This window comes from Elgaria multicarinata, chromosome 14, assembly GCF_023053635.1.
Source record: "Elgaria multicarinata webbii isolate HBS135686 ecotype San Diego chromosome 14, rElgMul1.1.pri, whole genome shotgun sequence".
In the NCBI taxonomy this organism is placed as follows: Eukaryota; Metazoa; Chordata; class Lepidosauria; order Squamata; family Anguidae; genus Elgaria; species Elgaria multicarinata.
In genome coordinates this window covers 29,034,754-29,051,167 of record NC_086184.1, presented here as the reverse complement: position 1 = coordinate 29,051,167, position 16,414 = coordinate 29,034,754, and the positions used below count along the sequence as shown (strand labels likewise).

The following is a 16,414-nucleotide window of genomic DNA, read 5'->3' as shown; positions in this document are numbered from 1 at the left end:
CTAGTCTCATGATGGTTTCTTACTGCTGGCCCTGTCCGGAGTATGGTCACCAGCCTTCATGGTTTGAGCTGGAGGTGATAAAATTATAGGCTCACCCCTAAGCTAAAGCCTTTGAATTTCTGGGCCAGGGCAGTCACCATGGTGTAACTGCAAAACTGAGTTCGGTTGCTGAAATTCCAGCTTTTCTATTCACATCTTGGACCTGGGCTCTGCTACCTGGTCCTTCTGTGCACTGCTGTGCCCACGCACACTTCTCTTTGTGTCCACCAGGCTCCCTGTCCCTCACGGTTTTAATTCATTTTCTTAAGATTTAAGGAAAGGAAAGGCACCTCTCGTGCAAGCACTGAGTCATTACTGACCCTTGAAGGGACGCCAGCTTTCGCTGACGTTTTCTTGGCAGGCCTTATAGCGGGGTGGTTTGCCGTTGCCTTCCCCAGCCGTTATTACCTTTCCCCCAGCTAACTGGGTACTCATTTTACCGACCTCGGGAGGATGGAAGGCTGAGTCGACCCGAGTCAGCTGCCTGAAACCACCTTCCGCTGGGATCGAACTCAGGCCGTGGGGAGAGTTTCAGCTGCAGAAACTGCTGCTTTACCACTCTGTGCCACACGAGGCTCTTAAGATATATATATTTAACTGGGAGGCTGGCAAACTGCAAAGCAAATGGCTGCCCTCCAGTGCCGTGTTTATTTGGGTTCAAAAGAGTACTTTTGCATTTTGGAGCTCAGATACCACCTCTGCCATGGACTTAAGGTTCTCAGGCAAGTGACTTTTCTTTTATTCTCACCTGTTTGCCTTCTGGGGAATGAATGTCATAGAATCATAGAATCATAGAACAGCAGAGTTGGAAGGGGCCTACAAGGCCATCGAGTCCAACCCCCTGCTCAATGCAGGAATCCACCCTAAAGCATCCTGACAGGTGGTTGTCCAGCTGCCTCTTGAAGGCCTCTAGTGTGGGAGAGCCCACAACCTCCCTAGGTAACTGGTTCCATTGTCGTACTACTCTAACAGTCAGGAAGTTTTTCCTGATGTCCAGCTGGAATCTGACTTCCTTCAACTTGAGCCCGTTATTCCGTGTCCTGCACTCTGGGAGGATCGAGAAGAGATCATGGCCCTCCTCTTTGTGACAACCTTTTAAGTATTTGAAGAGTGCTCTCATGTCTCCCCTCAATCTTCTCTTCTCCAGGCAGCCATGTTGTGAGAGTGCCCACGGGCACACCCTCAACATTCCAAAGGCGCTCACTGACTTAACGAGGTTGGAGATCTCCTAAGGATGGTTTCACAATGCTCTCCCCAAACCGCACAACACTCTCCCCAAATTTTAAAGGTTCCCCACCCGCCCAAAAAGTTTGGGACATTGGACTATTAAAAAATGGAGAGGGGTGGGGGAGTAAAAGTGATCAAAACAATAACCAAAGTGTGGAGGGGAAATCCCCATAAAGGCATTCCCAACACACTATGTAATACTATGATATAAAGCACCAATGTAGATAAACATATTATAAATTATTCTACCAGTAATTAAGGGCACAATCCTATGCATGTTTAGACAGGCAAAAGACCTACAGCTCCCAGCATTCTCCAGCCAGCATAGCTGGCTGGAGATTGCTGGGAGTTGTAGGACTTTTACCTGTCTAAACATGCATAGGATTGTGCCTTAAATTTATTTCTTTATTTGTTTCCCCAACACAACACACACTGCTGCAAAGATTTGTCCTCATAGGAAAAAATGCAGGTGCCTGTAAGTTTTCCCCAACAGGGCACACAACAGAAGCAAAGAACTGGGCAGGGCCCCCAGCTTGAAAATTTGGGGAAACCGTGCACGGAGAATTTTTTAAATTTCTCCCTTCCCCAGACAACCTGAGGCTGAAGCAATGCTACTTCCGGCTTTTGGAACGGGCTACAGGTTTAATTACTCCTCCATAAAAAGAAAGAAAAAGCACTTAAGAACCTAAGAAGAGCCCTGCTGGATCTACCCTATTTCTTCAATTCTAAGACACACTTCCCCCCCCATATAAACGTCTCTAAAAATCGGGTGCGTCTTAGAATCGTGGGTGTGTCTTAAGTTTTTTTTTCTGTTGGTGGTACTGAAATTAGTGTGCGTCTTACAATCGATGGCGTCTTACAATCGAAGAAATACGGTAATCCAGCACTCTGTGCACACAGTGACCAACCAGCTGTCAACCAGGAACTCACACCCAGGACTTGGGTGCAGCAGCACCCTCCCGCCCATGTTCCCCAGTGTTTGTGTATAATGTGCAGATGGAATCAGCCTTTATTCAGCGGGAAATAAGGAAAGGAAAGGAAACTCTCATGCAAGCACAGAGTCATTACAAGCTCTTGGAGGGACGCCAGCTTTCACTGATGTTTTCTTGGCAGGCCTTATAGCGGGGTGGTTTGCCGTTGCCTTCCCTGGCCGTTATTACCTTTCCCCCAGCTAACTGGGTACTCATTTTACCGACCTCGGGAGGATGGAAGGCTGAATTGTCCCGAGCCAGCTGCCTGACACCAGCTTCCGCTGGGATCAAACTCAGGCCGTGGGGAGAGTTTCGGCTGCAGAAACTGCTGCTTTACCGCTCTGCGCCACATGAGGCTCGGGGAATAAGCAACAGCTTTAAAAAATGAGCACTGAACAAGGACTTAGAAATACCAATCAGTCCTTAACCCCAAGGTCGTCCTTCCTGGGTGCATGCAGCAATGTCCAGCCTTTGCACTCAAAAGAAGAGACAACGCGGGGAACATTTGAAGAGGAAGTTCTTCTTCTCTTCCACCCACTGAGCCTGGAACCGCCTCTCACAACTATGTTCCGTACAGCACCTGTTCGTGCTAAATAGACATTAGATAGTAAGAGCAACCGGCAGCGAGGAGGCCGGTGACAGACATCTCTAGGTATCAGGCACTGGAACTGGGAGTCTTGCTAGTCATACACCAACCCCCTTCTCCCTGTTGCTAGGCGCCAAAAAGGATTGGGGCCCGATCTTTCCATGGGCATCAATGGACGTGTTTTTCTTCTTACAGCTTAGTTGCCACATGGAAGGGAATTTCCAGGGAGGAGGAGGAGGAGGAGCAATAACAGCTGATGGCAATGGTGACGAGAGCCAGTGTGATGTACTGGCCAGAGCAGAGCTTTCCCAACTGTGTGTCGCGACACGTTAGTGTGTCGGCTGCAGTGTGTAGGGGTGTTGTGCGAACGTAACGAGAAACCTCTGAGTCTCTGTGAAATAAGCCATACCGACTTGCATGCATTTTTACGCAGCAAAGGTGCCAATTGGTATGGTGCACTAGGATATTCCCCTTCCGTCATATCCGTGTATGCACACCGTGGTCGAGGGATCATACAGGTACTGCGCATGTGCAGTATGCATAATCGGGTTGAAGCAGCTGATTCCGCGTCACTTCCGGTGATGCGGCTGCACCTGAAGTGACACATTCGAGAAATTCCCTGGGTCCAGTTTTTTGATAGAACACCGTCTCAACCGCCGCTCGATCGCAGCTCGACAAAATTGGTTCAATGTGAAAAGTCTGGGAAATATATGTTATTATCTTGCAAATCATGTATTTTTAAAAATATAAATGAAAGGTTTTCATGAGATATGTTGTGTCCCCGTACATTTCGTTATTACAATTTATGTATGTGTCCGTATCTCTTATAAGGGGTTAGTTTAACCTTCGGTTTGCTAGTAAAACTGAATTACTGTGTCGCAAAATGATGCATGTCTAAAAAGTGTGTCACCAACATGAAAAGTTTGGAAAGCTCTGGGCTACAGTGTCGGACTGGGAGTCGTGAGATCTGGGTTCTAGTCCCCACTTGGTCATGGAAACCCACTGGGTGTCTTTGGGCCAGTCACTGACTCTCAGCCCAGTCTACCTCACAGGGTTGTTGTTGTGAGGATAAAATAGAGAGGAGGAGGATTATGTATGCTGCCTTGGGTTCCTTGGAGGAAAAAAGTCAGGATATAAATGCAATAAATTAATTAAATAAATATGGGAGGGTTACCGCTTTCCTCACCAGTTCTGACCCCCCTCCGGAAGTCTATTCCTCTGCTTCCCAATAGGGCAGCTTAGGGGGGAAGAAAACTTTTCTTGGTATCAATGGAATAGTTGCTTTTTTCCAAAGCTTAATTGCCATGCAAGGAGGAGGGGTTTAACACTTCTCTCCTGGGCTGCAATCACCCTTGAAAATTCCCCCCCACCCAGGCATGGAAATTAAGTTGGGAGAAAAAACACCCTTCCATCAGCACAGAGGCTTAGGATTCTGGGGAATTGATCTGGGCCATGGGAAGTAGTGTTGGGGCTAGAGCCCCAGGGAACCATGCCCAACAACGCCCCCCCCTGGTTGGAGGATGGAACTGCAGGCAGCACAAGCCAGGATGCTCACGCTAAAAGGGTTCCTCTAAAGATTTCTGAGAAGATGTTCCATTTACGCTATGAATGCTCAGCATTCCGCTCAGGTTGACCCCAACGTATACATGCTACGTTTGTTGTGGTGGTGGCGGTTGCTATTTAATTATTGTTCTAGCTCAGAGAACACACACTTTTTAGACATGCATCATTTCGCGACACAGTAATTCAGTTCTACTAGCAAACCGGAGGTTAAACTAACCCCTTATAAGAGATACGGACACATACATAAATTGTAATAACGAAATGAATGGGGACACAACATATCTCATGAAAACCTTTCATTTATATTTTTAAAAATACATGATTTGCAAGATGATAACATACATTTCTAAGACTTTTCACATTGAACCAATTTTGTCGAGCTGCGATCGAGCGGCGGTTGAGACGGTGTTCTATCAAAAAACTGGATCCATGGAATTTCTCGAATGCGTCGCTTCAGGTGCAGCCGCGTCACCGGAAGTGACGCGGAATCAGCTGCTTCAACCCAATTATGCATACTGCACATGCGCAGTACCTGTATGATCCCTGGACCGTGGTGTGCATACACGGATACGACGGAAGGGGAATATCCTAGTGCACCATACTAATCGCCACCTTTGCTGCGTAAAAATGCATGCAAGTCGGTATGGCTTATTTCACAGAGACTCAGAGGTTTCTCGTTACGTTCGCACAACACCCCTACACACTGCAGCCGACACACTAACGTGTCACGACACACAGTTTGGAAAGCTCTGTGCCAGCAAAACAAAACTTGTGCAGCTTGAAAGTTTGCTCCCGTCCTGATGCCACCAGAGGCCGAGAGCAAGCCAGGCTCACTCCATGGAGGCAGCAGAGGGCGGCTGAGAACCTGAAACAACTGGGCGGTGGCGGGGAGGCTTGTGCCAGCACAGAAAGGGCAGCCTGCATCGGAGGAGGAGGAGGCGGTTGGATCGGCAGCCCGATCTGGCTAGCCTTGACAAGAAGCCGCCTACACGTGCCGGCATCTGTTTGGCTGCCCGGCCTCGTGCCCACATGGAAACGTCTCGGGAGAGCTGGCCGTCTTGCTGCCCTCTTCTACTAAGCCCCCGCATGACCTTTCGATCAGCAGCAGCTGATTCCTGCACCAAAGCAGAGCCCAGTAAAGGGGAAATGTCATGCCGCCCCCCCTTGCCCTCTCTGTAGGGCTCTCAGCCATTTTACAAACAACTCGCCCACCGCCAAAACCCACTTTTCCTGCAAACGCTTCGCAACATCCCTCTAGTTCCAGTATCTGACTGCAACCTTCCCCAACCTGCTGCCCTCCAGAAGTTTTGGACTGCAACTGCCATCATCCTCAGCCAGTCCAAATTATCTCACGGCCAACAGGTTGGGGAAGGCAGTCCCACTATAACCAAACCAAAGAATGTAACGGAAATAACTACATATTCTTCCTCTGCCATTCCTGCTGCCCCCTTGCTGCTATGTCTAGATTGTAAACCCCTTGGGGCAGGGACCTCTCCTCTCATTCCTTGGAGCTGCAGTTTGGGAGGTGCTGCTTCAGGGGGCGAGACGTTGCACCATCAAGGGTGAGCTATTCCACCTGTTAGTTCATCATCATCAATTAATAAAACGCGCAGCAGCAAGTAATAACTATATTTAAAAATTCCCGAAAATGGGGTGAGGCTTTAGAGACTTGAGTTCTTTTCTGGGAAGTACGTTTTTATTGTAGCCAGATTCTATTTTGTAGGACATATTCATGGGTTAAAGCATTCACTTGTTTTATTTATTTGCATTTAAAATATTTGGAATACCCTTAAATAAAAGTTATTTAAAATATTTCTATCTCAGAGTCCTGATCTGCTCATGTCTGCTCAACTGTGGACGGCCAACAGTATGCTCAGACCTTGCTAACCTTTAATTGGTTTTCCTGCACATTGCAGAGGGTTGGACTAGGTGATCCTTGTGGTCTCTTCCAACTCCACCATTCTATGATTCAATGATTCTAACCTCTGGCACGTCCCTACATCCTTTTGGTCGTCCTTGGGTTCTGCTTTACTCCTTGGTCTTGCCTCCTGATATTATTTATTTTATTATTTATTTATTTATTTTATTACATTTATATAACACCCCACAGCCGAAGCTCTCTGGGCGGTTTACAACAATTAAAAATGGTAAACATTAAAAGTATACAAAATTTAAAAACCATCAAAAACATAAAAAACAGTATAAAAACAACAGATTTCATTTATATATTTTTAAATATATGATTTTTAAGATAATAACGTACATTTCCAAGATTGTTGTCATTTATGAGTAACAATATGTAAATATGTGCAAGAATTAAAAAAAAAATTGAATAACACCAATAACTACTTATCATTTTAATGAGATGTATGAGGTTGATGGGATGAACAGTTTTTGAATATTTGGTGGAATATTAGATAAAGACACTCGCATTTTGTTATCAAGCATTTTTAAGCTTCTACGTTTCAGTGTCTTTAAGTTTGTCATCGTTGAAAAGGATACTACACAAATGTATGTAGTAGAAAACTGCGGAAGAATTTTTAATGCTTTTTTACCTATATTTGGATGCATTTTTGAAACGTGAATCCAAAAGCTGTCTAAGGGCCTTGCTAAACCTACCTTAAAATCCGGGCATGTGGAGGGGCCAGCCGGCGCTAGAAGGAGCGCGGGCTGTTGCTCCTACCCACACGTCGATGGGACGGGGTAAAGGAAAGCCCCGTCGCGTCAGCCATTTTGTTTTATACTTAAAGTGGCCATGTGCGCAGGAGCGCACCAACGATAAAGGTAGTGCACCATACTAATCGGCACCTTTGCTGCGTAAAAATGCATGCAAGTTGGTATTGCTTATTTCACGTAGACTCAGAGGTTTCTCGTTACGTTCGCGCGACACACCTACACACTGCAGCCGACACACTAATGTGTCACGACACACAATTTGGAAAGCTCTGTGTTGAAGATACAGGAGCCCTGTCCTCCTTTTCATATGGTCAGCCTAACGAAGAGAGACATTATTTAGGATTTGGAGAGGGGAAAGAATGACAAGAAAGCCATTCCAAATTTCCCTGGAGCCCAAAAGAGCTAAGTAAGACCCTCTCCTGGGATGGCCACGTGTTCGGAAGGCATCCTCAATCTAATGGAAAGACTGCTCAGACCAAGTCAGCTATAAAAATAAAGAACCAGAAAAAGGGAGAACAGCAAGAGTGTTGGAAGTTTCTATGGACATGTAGCGACACCTGGGCAGCAGGCACAGTGGTCTCAACCTTCTCCACTATGATGAGATTAAATTATCGTCATTATTTCTAAATATACACCTAGACATATAAATTAGCACCTGCAAGTCTTCTGCAAATCTGAGTCCTCGTTTGTCTTCTTATTTGGTGACGCGGAAGCAGCCAGCCTATTTGTTTGTTGCTTCCCACCTCAAATGAGGCTAGGGTTTATCATTAATTTCACTTCTAGCAATTTGGGGGCAGCACATAAAGAGCAGAAGTGGCTCTTTAAGAAAGCAAAAGCTAGGAAGGAAAAGCAGAGGGCTGGAGCACAGCAGTGGAATTCCGGGACAGCTTGACCTAACTAATTATTATCTTGGGGTCTCAGTACTAACTTTTAACTTGCATTAGCTTTCAACTTGCATTCAGACTGCCCCAGGAAGTGGTGGGTTCTCCTTCACTGGAGATGCTTCAGCAGAGGCCAGATGGCCACTTGTCAGGGTGCTGTTGCCAGTGGAGGCTGGTGACTCCGATGCTAATAGGGGCAGTAAATCCACTCTGGGTTGCAGTCAGAACTCTAAAGGAGCTCTCCAAGGTGCTCCGCATATGCCTCTAATTAAACCCGCTCCAAGTGTGGCAAATGGAATTACATGTAAAAGCTCGTGTATGCCGCTTCCGTCACTCCCAGCTGAATGCTACTGTGAAACCAGAAGTGGCTGAAACAAAGCAGCACATTGTATAGGATTCTGCACCTCAATCTGGAGCGTGTTCAGAGGAGGGCAACCAGGATGATCAGGGGTCTGGAAACAAAGCCCTATGAAGAGAGACTGAAAGAAGTGGGCATGTTGAGCCTGGAGAAGAGAAGATTGAGGGGAGACATGAGAGCACTCTTCCAATACTTAAAAGGTTGTCACACAGAGGAGGGCCAGGATCCCTTCTCGATCCTCCCAGAGTGCAGGACACGGAATAATGGGCTCAAGTTAAAGGAAGCCAGATTCCGGCTGGACATCAGGAAAAACTTCCTGACTGTTAGAGCAGTGCGACAATGGAATCAGTGACCTAGGGAGGTTGTGGGCTCTCCCACGCTAGAGGCCTTCAAGAGGCAGCTGGACAAGCATCTGTCAGAGATGCTTTAGGGTGGATTCCTGCATTGAGCAGGGGGTTGGACTCAATGGCCTTCTAGGTCCCTTCCAACTCTGCTATTCTGTGATTCCTCACTGCGGAATATGCCCTTCATATTGACCCTTCAATTCTTCCAAATATAACGTGTGCTCTTGGTGGAAGGATTGTTGGAACCTGATGTGTTGAATGTCCACCAAGCCCTGTGCATATGCCTTCAACAACCTGGTGCCCTCCAGATGTGTTGGACTACAACTTCCAGTATCCCCTGCAAGCATGCTGCTTTATATCACCTTCTTTGCACATGGCCTAATAACTCTGAGATCGAGACGATGCGCTCCACATGATCATGAGGAGAGGGAGAGTGAATTATCCATGAAGGGGTAGGAAGACCCCAACGTGCATGCACACCACATGACCTTTACCACCACAGAGCTCCATGGTTTACTTACCCCTCGCCCCTCCATGGATAACTTCATGGCCTCCTGCCATGGCACAATTCCGACTGCGGCTGCCTACCCAGGCACTCAAAGGACCATACGGCCATAAAAAATGCCCACAGCAGCAACAGCATCACCTGAAGTGGTGGTCACTCTTGCCAGTGAACTCTATAGTCACTGCTATGACACCAAATAATTTAAGGTTGTTAAAACACAAAGGGATTGTGAAGAGATCCAAAGGGATCTCTCCAAGCTGGGAGAGTGAGCATCCAAATGGCAGACATGGTTTAATGTAAGCAAGTGTAAGGTGATGCACGTTGGGGCAAAAAAAACCCAACTTCAAGTATAACCTAATGGGATCTGAGCTGGGGGTGACCGAACAAGAAAGAGATCTTGGGATTGTGATGGACAGCTCAATGAAAACGTCCACCCAGTGTGCAGCCGCTGTAAAGAAAGCAAACTCCATGTTAAGCATTATAAGAAAAGGAACTGAGAATAAAACAGCCAGTATTGTACTGCCCTTATACAAATTGATGGTGTGACTGTTCTTAGAATACTGTGTACAGTTCTGGTCACCACACCTAAAAAAGGATATTACAGAGCTGGAAAAAGTGCAGAAAAGGGCAACTAAAATGATTAAGGGGCTGGAGCGTCTCCCCTATGAGGGAAGGCTACATCAACTGGGATTGTTTAGCTTGGAAAAAAGGAGGCTAAGAAGAGACATGAGAGAGGTGTATAAAATTATGTATGGTATGGAGAATGTGGACAGGGAGACATTTTTCTCCCCCTCTCAAAACACTAGAACCCGGGGTCATCCCATGAAGCTGACTGGTGGAAGATCCAGGAGAAATAACAGGAAGGACTTCTTCACACAGCACATAGTTAAATTATGGAACTCACTACCACAAGATGTGGCGATGGCCACCAATTTGGATGGCTTTAAAAGGGGGTTGGATAAATTCCTGGAGGCGAAGGCGATCCATGGCTACTAGCCCTGATGGTTGTGTGCTATCTCCAGTATTCGAGGCAGTAAGCCTGTGTGCACCATTTGCTGGGGAACATGGGTGGGAGGGTGCTATTGTACCGTGTCCTGCTTGTTCATCCCTGGCCGATGGCTGGTTGACCACAGTGTGAACAGGGTGCTGGACTAGCAGCTTGCCTTGCCTAGGGCACAAAATAGTCTGGCACCAGCCCTGATGCTAACCCACCAAGGATCACATTTCTGAGCGGTCCATGGCGGGTTAGCATGTCGTCTGAACAATCCCCGTGTCGTCTGAACAGTCTTAGATAACTGCCCTATCCCCCCAAATTCATCACGTGGAGCCAAATGGCGCTGGAGCGATACGAGCTGGTTCAATTCCACTTGGAAGAGCATCACCAAGTTTTCTCACTCCGTCGTGCAGCTGGCTTTGGACCGGGGGTGGGGCAGGGGGAGGAATTATCCAAGTTAAACGGCTCCTCTCTAATCCACTGACACAATTTCCTTCCATAATTTCCTGCTTGATTGGCAACTAGCTGAGTGCAGAGCGAGGCCGGACTGAGATGAAGATGTTTCCAGCAGCTGACACTGAGCACACCTGATCAGCGAAGGAGACGGAAGCCCAGCGTGGCACAGCCAAATCAGAGCGGGCTGCAATCAGCACCACGAAGCAGGCGGTTCTGCTGAAAGGAGAGCGCTGAGCCAGGCCTATCCCTCCCCCCTTCCTGCCCCTGATAGCAGGAGCCTCTTAGGACACTTTTGCAACGCCCCCACCTCCCTTCCAAGCCCTCCTCAAGACCCACCGCTTCCATAAGGCCTTTTGTTTAATCTAGGCTTTCCCAACCTCGTGCCCTCCTCATGTGCTCGACTACAACTCCCAGCAATCTTTGCCAGCATGTTGTAGTCCAACTCAGCTGGAGGCCTCCAGGTGAGTTGTTCAAAGGCTATCAATGCCTCTGTGCTACCTCCAGCCATGCTGAATCAAGCCAAGGGTCCATCTAGTCCAGCATTCTGTTCACACAATGGCCCGTGGGAAACCCACAAGCAGGACATGAGTGGAACAGCACCCTCCCACCCATGTTCCCCAGCAACTGGTGTACATAGGTAGATACTGGAGGTAGCATATAGCCCTCAGCACTAGTAGCTATTGTCAGCCTTCTCCACTGATAGTATTACTTCACTTGTGAAGTACACAACTGGTGTTCCTGTTCTCCCCACACGTACCGCCATTCCATGCTTTGCAACTGCACCCCACCTTCTTAGAATGTTGCAGGGGGGGATGTATGGAAATCCTACGCCAGTCTTTCCCAATGGGCACCCTCCAGGTGTGTTGGACTACAGCTCCCATGAGCGTATGATGGGAATTGTAGTCCAAAACATCTGGGGACGACGCTGCACTGGGGGAGGCTGCCCTAAACACTGCCCAAGAAGGTGTCCTCCAGAGATGCTCTGCATTTTTGGATTTAAAGAATAAAATAGTTTTTAACACGTTTATCAAGCACCAGAGTTGATTTCTCTTTTTAGCATCCACGCTTATTGGTGCGTTTTTTCCCCCCTACATAGGCATACCGTCCTCCAGAGAGTGCCTATCTCCACAGAGATGCCAGCATGCTCAATGAGCATGAGTACTAGCACCACAGGTGGGTTTTTTTTAGTATGGTTGAGACCACACCACTAGCAGAAGAGTTTGGATGCATTATTATTATTATTATTATTATTATTATTATTATTACTATTATTAATTGCATTTGTATACCACCCCATAGCCAAAGCTCTCTGGGCAGTTCAGATAAGATAAAACCTTTAAAAACAATATACAAAAATTAAAAACCACAAAAACATACAAAATGCCCATACAATTAAAACTACTGTAACAACTTTAGAAACGATGAGCCAAAAAAACAGACCCAGGCTCATTACATATTGCTAAATGCCTGGGAGAAAAGTCTTGACCTGGCGCCGAAAAGATGACAATGTCCGTGCCAGGGGGGCCACCACAAAGAAGGCCCTCTCTCTTGTCGCCACCCTCTGAGCTTCCCTTGGAGTAGGCACCTGGAGGAGGACCTTAGATATTGAACATAATGTTCGGGTGGGTTCATGCTGGGAAAGGCATTCCATCAGGTATTGTGGTCCCAAGCCATGGAACGCTTTATAGGTTAAAACCAGCACCCTGAATTGGGCTCAGAAATATACAAGCAGTTACCAAATGGCAAAACCTGCGATCAGTAATATACATCATTAAGGCCCCATTAAGACTGTCTGTCCACAGAAATATGAAAACAGGCATCTTCTAGCTCTTTCTAATTAAACAGCCAGATGGACTATCATTAAAAAAATTTAAATGGCTATTTCCTGTGTTACAGGCTCTTCATTAATGTGGGTGGTCCCCCCTCCCTTTTTTCATTTGGGCTTGCTTTTGTGTGTGTCATAACTCATCAAAGTGGCTATATGCTGAATGACTAGCAAATCTGCTGGTAAAACAGAAAATTCTCTCATCAAATGATCTTGAGGATCTTGCAAGGGTTAATGGGTACAACCGGCAAAGACCGTCCCGTTCAGAGTAACAGGTCATTGTGCTAAACTGGAAGAGAGAACCTGCAAGAGGTATGAAAGCTCAAACTGCATATAAAAGACATTTGGTAACGAACGCCAGAGCTCAGTATCATTGACCAGGAATGGCAACGGCCGTTGCAAAGTATAGAGATAAAAATGCAAACCGACAGGCGCCGGATCCGTTATTTGCATCTCCATCATCTGGATCTGCCTGAGGCATTTCTAACGGTTACACTGCCGTAGCATGTTAAGTACATACCATTTTGATAGAAAATGACACACTTAATGAATAATCAGAGATGGGAACATCGGTAGCAATACTCCAGGGTGTGAACTGAGCCCCATTTCGTACAACTCGTAGAATGCGGGGATTTGACAAGCTGGTTTGTGGCCCAGCAGGAAATGCATGAAGTCTCAGCAGGAAACCAGCAGCTATGCCTGGGGACAGGGGTGAGCCCATATGCAGCCCCACGGCCTTGACTGCATCCACCACCACCAAACGTGCCACCAAAATTCAGCAGCGTGGCAAAAAGAAAAAGGAAAAAAAGAAGAAGCTTTGATTTCACTATTCGACAAGGCATGTGGGGAACATGGGCTTTGTTTTCAACAAAACTACACTCCTCTGAAGCTTTCAGGGAGAGCGATTTTGCTTTGAACAGTGGCAAATTTGGTGGCACAATGATAATTCTGGGGAGGGTGTGTCCCTTGTTGGGTTCCAGGGTGGGGAGTGGCCCCCAGACCAGTGGGTTTTGTCAGCCCCTGATCTGGGGGGCTATACATGCAAGCCCTGTGCAGACAGTCATCAAACGTACAAATGAGCAGGTGTGGTGAAATTTCACCCTCTGACGTTACCCCCAAACTCTATGCCTTGAAGATCCTCTTTGCCCAGGAGCCAACAGACCTATGTGATTTGTACCCTACAAAAATGAAGGGTACAGATTAGACGTAGGCCTGTGAGCAAACAGGATCTCGTGCACATGGGGATCAGGGGAGGGCCATGAGAGGTGCACCAAATTCCTGCTCCTACTGCATGCATTCAATCATATGATTGGTCTGAACAGAACTGTATCTCCACCACTGATGCAACAGCGACTGCTTGTAAAAGGGCTACTGTGAACCCGCTGGCAGTGAGGACTGTGCCTGCAGCCTCCACGTGGAAGTAGCACTTCGTACCATTAGTGCTTTCCGTTCTACACGACTCCCACTGGATCCTCTACATGCACCCCAAATGAGCGAAACAGAGAAAGGTCTCAAGATATTAGGCAGTGGTTGAGACAAGAAGGGTCAACAGTAGAATTCTTCTTTAAGTAACAACAGGTGTTTATTACCATTCGGACTCTTGCACCACTGCATCACCCTAATTAATGTGGAACATTATCAGTTGAGACAACTCATCACGTAAAGGCTTCCATCTACATGCATGTTCTGCCCTGGTCATTGGTCCACTGGTCCACTGGTCCATTGGTCAGTCATCACTCCAACAATGCTCGCATTTCCCCAATACACACAGGCATCGAGCGATCGCTCAGTGCTCATCGCAACGCACACGTGCACGGTGGTTTTGTAGTCCAGAAGTACATTTGATGCGCTTCCAAACCCTCCATTGCTCTTCCACCTGACAGTCCACACCATAAAGCACAGCCAGGTTTCAGGCCAGCTGTGCAGTTTCATCTTAAAATATAAGCTTATAAGAACCTTGCTTCTTCAGCATGTAGATGAAGCTATTTCCCTCTTTCACTCCCAATTTAGTAACAGGGCAGTACCCAATGGTGTCATTCTGCCAACTCAAATAGCGCAAGGGGAGCTCCAATGGATCTTTACGTTGTGCAAGCAATTGCTCACTATAGCTGCTCAAGCATTATGCGTAAAAAGAATGCGCAAGCATAATGCGCCACCGCACTTGCTCAAATGTAACTTTAGCTGGATTCTTCTCTTGTGCATAGTTCAGAACCAAGTTTCTGGTAATGCAGTGTCATTTGCACAAGGAGAATGACGCAGTTGGGTACTGCCCTCAGAGTCCAGACTACCTGAAATCGTACCAGGATAGACTCAAGGCTGCAATTTGAGAACCAGTGATCTAATATACACAACATATCAGGAGCTCTCGGGTTCATGGCACATATCCCATAAGGTTGTCATGTGTGGAACTAGTTCTCTATGTCAATTTAATAATACAGATGAGAGGGTCTGGGGGTTCTTTGGCAGGCTAATCCCTTCTTTTAATTTGCAATATTAGCCAAATATGTCTATAACGGAAAAGGCATTAGCTCTGTGTCAAGTGCACAAGAGAGAAGAAAAACTGTTGCTAAGAAACCTGTTGCTAAGTACTAAGCCCTGTCCTTTTTACTGCAAGCACTCCATATCATCCCGATAAATCAAGCCCTTTTATCTTGATTTATCCTGCGATGTCGCTTAGAAATTCAGAGAACTTGCAAGGATTTACACAAGAAATATCACTCCCTGTGTGTGTCTTTCATACAAATGGTTTCATACAGCTATAAATATATATATATATGATTTTCCTTTTCCTTTCCCATCCTTTTTCCTCTGGTGTCATGATCGTAAGCCTGCAAGCGGGGGCTGTCTTGTTTTTATTGATCTTATGTAAGCTACTCAGGAAGCCTTTCTGAATGATTGTTTTTAAGTGTTGTATGTGCTCTGGGTGTCATTTGGGTTGTATCCAATGTTAGTGCTATTTAGGGTAGACCCACTGACACCCATGGGACTTAAGTCAGGCTATCACTGGATAGAACCCAGTGGGAAAGATTTAAGTCTCCGTGTTGCTTCTTGCAACAGAAAGAAAGGAAGAATATGGCAAATAGCCATGGCAGAAAAAAATGACACGCCAATTGAAACTAGGGGGGTGACTTCATGGTGCCAAGATGGCACCATTTCCCCCCCCCCAAAAAAAATTGTGCTTCCACTCCGCATGGTTGCACCATCCCAAGGAGCAAGCATGGGGTTTATTGCTGTCACCCGCCCACATCCTCCGTCCCTCCGCGAGACTAGGGCGAGGAGGAAGAGGCAGTGGCAGCAGCTCGGGGGAAGAAAATAATTTAGGAGGAGGAAGTGGAAGCAGCTAGGGAGGAGAAAATTTAGTTTAGGAAGGGGAGGCAGCAGCAGCTCGTGGGAAGAAAACACTCTTCTCCCATGCAGGGCAGCATAGGGCGTTCCAGCATCCATTCTGCTCGCCAGCCAGCCAGCCCCCGCCCTTGCTCGGGTGGACGGCGACCGATTAGGGCTCGCCATCTACCGGGAACACCCCTGGAGCAGCTCCTGAGCAAGGATAGACTGGCTGAACTGCCCAGAACTGAGTATTGTGTCCAGTTCTGGGCACCACACTTCAAGAAGGATGCAGACAAGCTAGAGGGGGTTCGGAGGAGGGCAACGAGGATGATCAGGGGTCTGGAAACAAAGCTCCATGAGGAGAGACTGAAAGAACTGGGCATGTTTAGTCTGGAGAAGAGAAGATTGAGGGGAAACATGATAGCACTCTTCAAATACTTAAAAGGTTGTCACACAGAGGAGGGCCAGGAGAATGCAGGACATGGAATAATGGGCTCATGTTACAGGAAGCTAGATTCTGGCTGGTCACCAGAAAAAACTTCCTGACTGTTAGAGCAGTATGACAATGGAACCAGTGACCTGTGGGCTCTCCTACACTAGAGGTCTTCAAGAGGCAGCTGGACAACCATCTGTCAGGGATGCTTTAAGGTGGATTCTTGCAT

The 16,414-nt window shown here is 47.0% G+C and overlaps 1 protein-coding gene across 1 annotated transcript in view; it reads right to left on the bottom strand.

Moving 5' to 3' along the window:
• The window catches only part of CPNE2 (copine 2), a 159,704-nt gene that overhangs the window by 73,613 nt on the left and 69,677 nt on the right, over positions 1–16,414 (bottom strand). The gene's annotated exons all lie outside the window — the stretch shown is intronic.